The following is a 9,027-nucleotide window of genomic DNA, read 5'->3' on the forward strand; positions in this document are numbered from 1 at the left end:
AAATCAAGGGTAGCTTTTAACTTATCTAAAAGAGATAGCCTGGTCAAAGCCTATTTGAAGACTGCCATGTTTTAAAACTCAACATGACTTAAAACAGAATCCTGTAAGTTCCTTTGCTAAAACACTTTCAGGATGTATTAGGCATAACAATAGCTTGCTACATGAAAACGGCTTTGAAAAATCTTTAAAGTGTTCTGAAAGAAAAGAGACTTTTTTTGGGGGGAGGGGGCCCTGCATTAAATTGGATGTGAATATGACAGATCTCAAAGACCGTCAAAATAACGAATTTACATCATAAATGCAGCAGCCCTCTTTGTAAAGCCTCTCCCACCACTCAGGAAGGCATTTAATGGTGAGGAAGTTCAAAATGTCGCCGACTCCCACTGGTACAAGAGGGAAGCGATCCCCAGTAGAGTCGCCGGGCTTCAGATAGCGTCTCTGGTTCTTTTTAAGTTAATAAACTGCACTCCTGTCAAATTGCAGATAAATGAAAGAGATGGCACCATTGTGGTCTCCCACATCTTGCTAAGAAAGATATCTCCCAATATTTCGGGAGGACCGGTATGCCAAAAAAATAAACTTGAAATAAATCCACCCTGCAGTGACTCTCCCGGATCAAAGACGATGGGATTTCCACAAAAGCACTTGTCTGAAGTTTGCTGTGCTTTCTTTCCGATAGCGGCTCATTAAGAAGCTTCTAATGCGTTTGATTGTTTCAAAGTTAGCCATCTGTAGGAGTGCAAGATAGGTACAGGGTTGCACCCAAATGCTGTGAAGCCTTTGTGTCCTGAAGACTCATGTCAATATAATATTTTCCAGAATAACCAGCAGGTAGAGCCAGGGGAGGGGGCGGCTTCAAACAGCTTCCCTCTTTGATGGGCTGGTGGACAGCTTTCTGAAGTTGCCTTTTTAAGAATCGTAAGTCTGAACATTTTAAAAATCTGGTTTCTTTTCTGTTTGACAGCGTAGAGCTGGTGGTCTTTCCCCTGCTCTTTCCTTCTATGTTAATAAGAGAAGGTGAAACAGGGGTTAAGGGGGCTACCAGCCTCTGTCCCTGTCACTGTAACTGGAGTCTCCAGGACAGGAAACATAGCTGTTCACTTATACTCGTGGGTTCAATCTCTTCTAGTGTGAACCCCTTCTTTTTGAGAGTATCCGCATATGGGGGCTGGAGAGATGGTTCAATACGTAAGATGGTTCAATGCTGCTCTTCCAGAGGACCTAAACCATCACCAGAGGACAGCATCACCTTAGCTGTCTCACAATAACCAGTAACTCCAGATCCAGGGGGTCCAACACCCTCTTCTGGCCTCCATGTGTCCCTGGATACACATGTGCCTGCCTACACACACACACACACACACACACTTTTTAAAAATATCCTAATATTTGGGAAGACCAGGAACACAGCTGAACCCTCTGGGTATAGACTTACGCATCCTCTACTCCAAGCTTACAGGAGTGGATGCTACACCGACAGTGGAGAAGAGACTTTGCTGCTACCATCCTTTGGAAGATGTGGTGAAGGTAACCTGGGTCTGAACCTGTCCTTGGCCTTGAGGCAGCCCTGAACCCCCTCTGTACGTGGGTTCACATTGAGTGCATTGAAGCCTGTTTTGATTTGTACACACAACCTGACAACCGAATCACTAGAGAAACCTTACTGTGGCAATGAAATCATTTGGACAAATGTCCCTCTGAGGCCCACATTAAAGGACCGATGGGTACCTAGGGGGGCACTGGGAGGTCTCCTGCACCTTGAAGTGATGTTGCCTAGAGGGAGGTTTGTATTTTACCTCTATCCCTGTTGCTGGGATAAAACACCCTGGACAAGCATTTTATAGGGAAAAGGGTTTGCTTGAGCTTATAATTCCAGGATACAGCTCATCACTTGGGGGAATCATGGCAGGGAAATCAAGCTGCCTGTCAATCACATCTGTAGTCAAGACAGGAGCCATGGTCCTCCCTTTTGAGAATGAAAGGGCACAGCAGAGGCTGAATGCTATCATCATGCTACTTGGTATTTGGGGTACTGAGAGACTACCTATTTGTGAAATCCTTTATGCCCTCAAATCAACTCTTTAATGTATAAACATCTTAGACTTTCCTTTATCACCTACAAAAAAAATGTCCTAATTAGGTGCTATGTCATTGAAGTAGGAACTCAAGAGAATCACTTTTTTTTTTATTGGTCTAATAATATTATTATTTCTTAAAATTTTCTGTTTTAGTATAATGGACTACCACTAGGTTCTATTTACTAAGTGCTTGTGGAGCAAATGCTGCTATGTATATGTATATGTATTATATGTATGAAACTTATCTATTATATGTTTTATGCAAGCATACACATATTAACACATTTAATCCCCATGCTATGTAGATAATGTTTGGCTGCTATTACAAAGAAGAAATTGAAATACATTGACACTACATAGTATAGCCAAGGTTACGTGACTTGAAATATAGGGACATTTGATAGAAAGCAAAGGTCAGTCAGCTACTAAGAAATGGAGTTAAGATGCCCCTAAGCCACACTGTGATACAAGCTGCTTTTGCATGGGTATCATTTTCCACTTTCCACCCTATTTAGAGGAACACAGGGACTTCTCTGACAGTTCATCTCCATGTGTTCTTTTCCATGGGACCCTTCTACAGCCAGTGTATGGAAGGATGCTCCAGAAAGTCTAGTAAGAGGCTACAGATGAGGACGACTGAACACATTTGTGGAAAGAGTCCTGCTGACCCATATTCTGAAGTCACTACCTACAGGATAGGGTAGGCCACAACATGGGTGGCAAAGCAAGAGTGAGATGGCATCAGCCTGGATCACCAAAGAGCAAAGAAGCCCTCTGTGTCACTCTACCTTTCTGGAGGAAAAAAAAAAAAAGATAAAATTCAGAGTGACTGAGACCGACCATGTAGAAAAATGGATATCCTCATATGCTAGGGGTGTGTAAAAAAAATGGTGGCACTTTCCTGTAGGGCATTTCAAACCACACATACATAGCATCAAAATGTTCACATTGTACACCTAAAAATCTGTTCTAAAAGAAGCACACATACACACAGATTTAGACAAACAACGCTCCTTGCATTATTTATGAGTGAGAGATTTGAAACTCCCTAGATGTCCCCCTAAATTGAATACTGCTTGTATGTTGTATGGTCTATATTCAACTGTGCATGTTGAATACAGAATGTATATTTAAATATGTATATTCAGTATATGACACACTGCAAGCCATGACACATGACACACAAAAGAATAATTAGCCAGCGAACACGATTCATACTCTAATTAAGACAAAAGGCAATCTACCAATTTGTGCATGTGGAGCTGATATTTTGGTAATTAAAACACAGAAGAAGGGAAGAGAGAGTGTGGTGGATGTCTCAGGCTGCTATCACAAGATACCATAGACCGTGGCTTACACAGCGGGAATTTATTCTTCCACACGCGGAGGCGGAAAACTCCAGGATTTAAAGCATCAGCTGACTTTTTTTCCTGCTGAGGACTTTCTTCCCAGCTTATGGCTGCCTTCTTGCTGTGCCTTGAGTTATCTTTCTTTCTGTGTGTGTGTGTGTGTGCTCAAACAGATCTCTCTTTTCTTTGTTTATTCTCTTTTGTTTGAGTTCTTGTTGTCATTATCCTTTTTTTTTTTTTTTCTAAGACAGAGTCTCAGGCTGGCCTCAAGCTCACTTTATAGTTAATGACCTTGAACTCAGGATCCTCCTGCCTCTACCTCCTGAGTGCTAGAATTACAGGCATGTGCCAGCATGCCTGGCTTATGTGGTGCTGGGCATGAAAACCAGGGCTTCATGTATGTGCTAAGCAAGCACTCAACTGAGGCTCATCCATAGCCTTTGTTGTTGTTGTTTTCTTCTTGTTTGTTTTTTTAGACAGGGTCTCATTGTGTAGCCAAGGCTGGCTTGGAGCTTCCTGGGAGTGCTGGGTTACACCACCACATCTAACTTTCTTTTTCCTTTAAAGGTGCCCATCTATGGGTCAGAACCCCACCCCATGACCTCAGTTCATTTATGCTTTTTTTAAAGCCCTAGCCCCAAACACAGTTACATTTGGTGAAAGGTATTCAACATATGAATCTGAGGTCAAGGGGAGACACAAGCCAGTCTATAGAAAGAGCCCACTGTTAATAGCAGCTCTAGCCAAGTGATTGCTGCCATGGGTTGTGCAGAGGTTTGGGTGAAAAGTGTCTGCTAAGCTTGGTATTTGGACACTTGGTGGCCAGTTGATGGCACTGTTTAGAACAAGGTTGGGGGTGGGGTTAAGAGGTCCAGCCTGGCTGGAAGAAGTGTGTCACTGGGGACGAGCCTTGAGGGTGTGCAGCCTTATTTATGGTTTGCACTCTCTGCTTCATGCTTGTGGTCTAAGGTGTGCTCTCTCCTCTTCTTGTCCCTGCTGCCATGCCTGACACTTGCGGACATGCTTCCCCACCACAGTGAAGCCTTTACCTCCCTGGACCTGTAGACTGAGATGAATGCCTTCTTCCACAAGTCATTGTTGATCATGACATTTTACCACAGCTATGGAAAACCAGCTAATCCACTGCACCCATATGCTGAAGGCTGGGTAAAGCCAATCACCAGAGGTGATTGGGTCATGAATGTTGTAACTTCATCCATGGATTAATCCCTAGATGAATTCAGAGCTAAAGGGATTGTTGGGAGATGGGAGGAAGTCAGCGCTGGAGATGTGCCCTGGGAGGGGATCTCCTCTTGTTACTTTCTGTTTTCTGGCCACTGTAAAGTGAATATCTGTATCCCCATAATGCCCAGAGAGCCTCCCCCCTACATACACACGATGCTCTGCCACAGTGCTCTGCCTTACCTCAGCGCAGAGCTAGCCCACCCTGGACAGAGGCCTCTAAGACCATGAACCAAAATAAATCTTTTCTCCTTTGAGTTCCGTCCCTTGGGTTTCTGTCAGCCACAAAACCAGCTGGCTAGCAGGAAGGTGATGACAAAGGATTCTTAAGTCCTCTCTCATCAGATCTTTCTACAGCAAACATACTTCTTCGGTGTAATAAGGGGAAAAATGTGTTTCTGAACTTCAAACCTTTTTGATACAAGTGATTTTAATCCATTTTATCCAAGTAGATCCTGAAGGCCTCACCTCTGGAAAGCCGGTTGACCCCATCCTCCTATGTGTGGGATAATTTTACTACAATGTGTAGCTTTGTCTCCTTCTGTCTGGATGGCCTGAGACATACCCAGGTCATAGCATCCCCCGTGACCAATATCCCCAAGTGTGTGGCCAGAACTCGGTAGACGGTAGCCTTTCTGCAGCCACACTACATAGAACCGGAGCCAAAGCACATCCAGGAAGTGTGTAGCTTGGTAGCCAGAGCTCAGGGCTTTCTTTAGCAGGATTCCAGCGGGTCCGCAGCATGAACGTCTGAGGGGAGAAAGAACTTCACCAGGTTGGAACGGGCTGAAGCGCTGGAGCCAGACCATGAGGTGTGATTTCCAAGCGGGTGGCCCAGACAGGGAGTCTCCACTTGCCGCTCAGCTCCACACCCCTCAAGCAGGGGAGCCAGGAGGATCGTCACTGTGTCAACCGACACTAAGCTTCACTATTTGTGCTTCAGGTTTGTTTTCTTTCTGGAATCAGCCCCAGGGACTTGAACTCAGTTTTAGGTCTGTCATCGTGTGTACAGCGGCCTGAGGAGGGGTCCTGCACCTAGCTCGGTGCGCTGGTCACTTCAGGTACTACTTCAGGCAAGCCATTTGCCTCGTGGGTTCAACCATGTTTAAACCATGAAGCCCAAGAGATGGGCCAAATCACAGGATTGGTGGCCAGGCACCAGCTATCATCAGCTCAGCCAGGGGGACCCCCGGAGGAGGCAAACATGAACAGCAGTATCTATAGATGCCCCTGGGAGCAAAGAGGAGGTACAGAGGGCCACTCCCCTCAGACTTTGTGGTATGCAGTAGGTGCTCAATGTATTCTGGGTGACTAAAGAAAGGAGAGCGTGAGTTAGTGTGGATGAAAGTGGTTTTCAGGTCATAAGGAGACTTCCGGAGACTGAGCAATTGGTCATGAGCACCTTCTCTGCTCCCTGCTTCCACAACTAGACGCCGTTCTCCAGCCCCTTGTGCTGGTGGCACTGCAGAAGCAAGACACACAAAGCCTGGCCATGAAACCTCCAGGCAGCCGGGCCGGAAGAGAGCACGGCCCTGAGGTGGACGGAGAGTGCCTGCATCCTCGCTTGGATGGAGCCAGTGGCTAACTGCACAAGCCGCTTTGACTACATGTAAAGAAGCAATAACTGCCCTGTTTTCCGAATCTCGGGGCTTGCGTGGCACCTGGCGCTGCCTTGACTAACACGCAGTGGCGGAGATAAGTCACGCTGCAGATCCAAGAGGCTCTCAGAGGTTGTGTGATGGGGCAAGCTTATAGAAGGGAGGTGCTGGAGTCCTGGGCGCTACCCATAAGCAGAGGGTAGGACCCCAAAATGCCCCTCTGGAACTGAGCATGTAAACCTGTAGCACTGACCATGGTCCCAGCAGTCCAAAAAGCCTTAGTGAAGACAGAAGGAAGGCGTGCGTGAAGAGGAGAAAGACTGCAGAAGGGTTTCAGCATCACTGAAGCGAAGGACACTGACAAAAAGGCATCAGCCGGAGACCAACACGAAACACTTCCTGACTCCAGTTGGACAGACAATCCCAGCCATGGGGGTCCAGACTTGAGGATATTAAGACAAGTTGCTAAAACGATTCCAAGCTGGACCTTCCGGAGAAAAGCCACAGGACCTGCTGATGGAAGGTGGGTATAGTGTACCCTCAAGAGTCACAAAGCGTAAAGCGCTCCTGCGCATGCCTGCTTGGTGAATCGACTACAAATGCCTGGTTCGATTCCAAAGTCCCAATAACGATGTTTTCAGGACAGTACTTTTGATCTTTATGAAGTAAATACACAGATTCCCAAGACCAAGACAGGCCAAGGTCACTGCAGTCCCATTTCCCTCGGTCCTAATAGTCTGGCACATCAAGGACATGCAATGGACGCTAATAACCGAGCTTTAAACAGCATCTGGCAAAGCCACTCATAAAATCCAGGGAGATTACATGGCCTGGGAAATGGTGCAATTAGTTAGATTTATAACCAGCTGACAGATTGTACCCAAAGGATGCTGATAAACAGGACATGGAGTCTGCTAAATGGAGACCTTCAGGAATGAGACAGATATCGTCAATAAGAGCGGGCTATGTGCCTGCTAACAGGGGACACTTGGGACAGAGGCCAACTGGAGAGCCCGAATATTGACATCACTACAGATGTGCTCATTGCACGAGGCACAGGTAGAATGTGCAAGTCTACAGCCTACATGACTGTATGTAGCTGTTCCAGCTGTTGGGCTGTGGCTCTGCTGTTGACATAGCTTCAGTCGTTCAAGAGAAGCTTTAAAAATTTATTGTTGGGCGCTGATTCAAAGGTAACAACAAAACATAAAATATTATTCAGTCCAAGCGCAGCACATCTGCAGGCCTCATTTGGCAGCTGGGCCATCGATATGTGAACTCTGACCCCAGAAAGATTTTCAGTAGCACAGGGCTGTGTCATGTGTCCACTTCTATTCAACATATTTATCAATGACTTGGATTAAACTCTGGAAAATATGAGGATCAAATTGATTATTGATCTAAAGCCAGAGGGACAGCTGGATGGCCAGCTCTGGATTCTCAATCACTTCAAGAGAGGGAGAGGAGGGCTGAATTATGCAAGAAGAGCTCTGGGGTAAACAAATGTTAGATCATGTCCTTGCGAGGGGTGTGGGGGGACGGGGACTGATCAACACAAAAACACATGCTTTAACAAGACCACGTGGTAAGAGGGCAAATGCTGGAGTGTTTTCGTTGCCCACAGATGAGCGAGTGGCATTGGTGTGATGTGCTTGCCAAAATGGGAGGGATTTTTCATCTTCACTGAGGGGAACAGACCCTGTCCTGCTTGGCCAGTGGCAGCTGGAGCTTTGCCCTCAGTTCTGGGAAACCTTGGAGACAGATGACAAAGAGGCTGGGGCACTTCTGAGGGACTGCAGCAAGGAGGGCAAAGAGATTGAGCATTATTCAGACGGAGAATGAACCACCGAAGACGATCCACGCTTCCTCCCTTAGAGAGCAGACGTCCTGGCATGGGACTCCTGGGCTCTGACATTTGGGGAGCCTCACACGGATGTCCCGGTTAACACGAAAAAAGAAAAGAAAAAAAAATTACGAAGACCCAGAGTTCAGTCAATCCTTCGAATGCTCCGCAACCAAATCTCAGATTTGGGGAAGAACTATGCCCACTTCACCCGCTAAAGACAGAAAGTTAGGATCGGCAGGTGGGGCATCTTCAGTCAAGACCAGGGTGGCGGGGATCTGACTGTTAAATGGGATGCATCAGAGACACAGTGGATGCAGCTGATGGGATGCAGAAAAGGCCCAGGTGAGATTTAGCCATGCCCTTTTAAAGCAGCCACTAAAACTAAATAGCCATGTACACACGCCTAACAGTTTGGGCTGGTAAGGAAGAGCGTATCGGAGAAAGTTATGGAGGAGGGGGACAAGGCCAGTGGGGACTTTTAGGAGAAGTCAAAACTACAAACTATACTTTCCAACGGTAGGGTTCCTCCTCTGCGGACCTCAGGAGACAGCTTACGTCCCTCTACCTCATGCAGCTCAGTGAACCCCACTTCCGCATCGATGATTTTCCTCATCACGTCATGAGAACGCTCTCCATTCTAAAATTTAAGAAACGCATTCTTCCATGAGGATACACTGGATTCTGTACACAAAGCATCGAAATGCAGCGTTGTCTTCCAACGGCTGGAGGAAAAGTCCATTTCAGTGTCATGGAAGAAAGAGGGGGATCCCGGGGTGCTAAGTGATTGCCTGAAGCTGTGGAGGTCTAGGTCTGCTCTAGGAAGTGTGACAAACACCTATGCCAGAGCAAGAGTCGGGTGGCCCCCTGGGTGAGGAACAGAACCCCAGCTACAGACCAACTTCTGATTCTCCCTG

The 9,027-nt window shown here is 46.5% G+C and overlaps 1 long non-coding RNA gene across 1 annotated transcript in view; it reads left to right on the forward strand.

Annotated features, from left to right (window-relative positions):
• The window catches only part of LOC132655379 (uncharacterized), a 47,824-nt gene extending 43,248 nt beyond the window's left edge, over nt 1-4,576 (forward strand). Inside the window, exon 3 of the long non-coding RNA XR_009593193.1 lies at nt 4,465-4,576. This is a non-coding gene — a long non-coding RNA (uncharacterized LOC132655379). The remainder of the gene's footprint in view (nt 1-4,464) is intronic.
• The last annotated feature ends 4,451 nt before the right edge of the window (nt 4,577-9,027 follow it).

This window comes from Meriones unguiculatus, chromosome 7 (assembly GCF_030254825.1).
Source record: "Meriones unguiculatus strain TT.TT164.6M chromosome 7, Bangor_MerUng_6.1, whole genome shotgun sequence".
Taxonomy (NCBI): Eukaryota; Metazoa; Chordata; class Mammalia; order Rodentia; family Muridae; genus Meriones; species Meriones unguiculatus.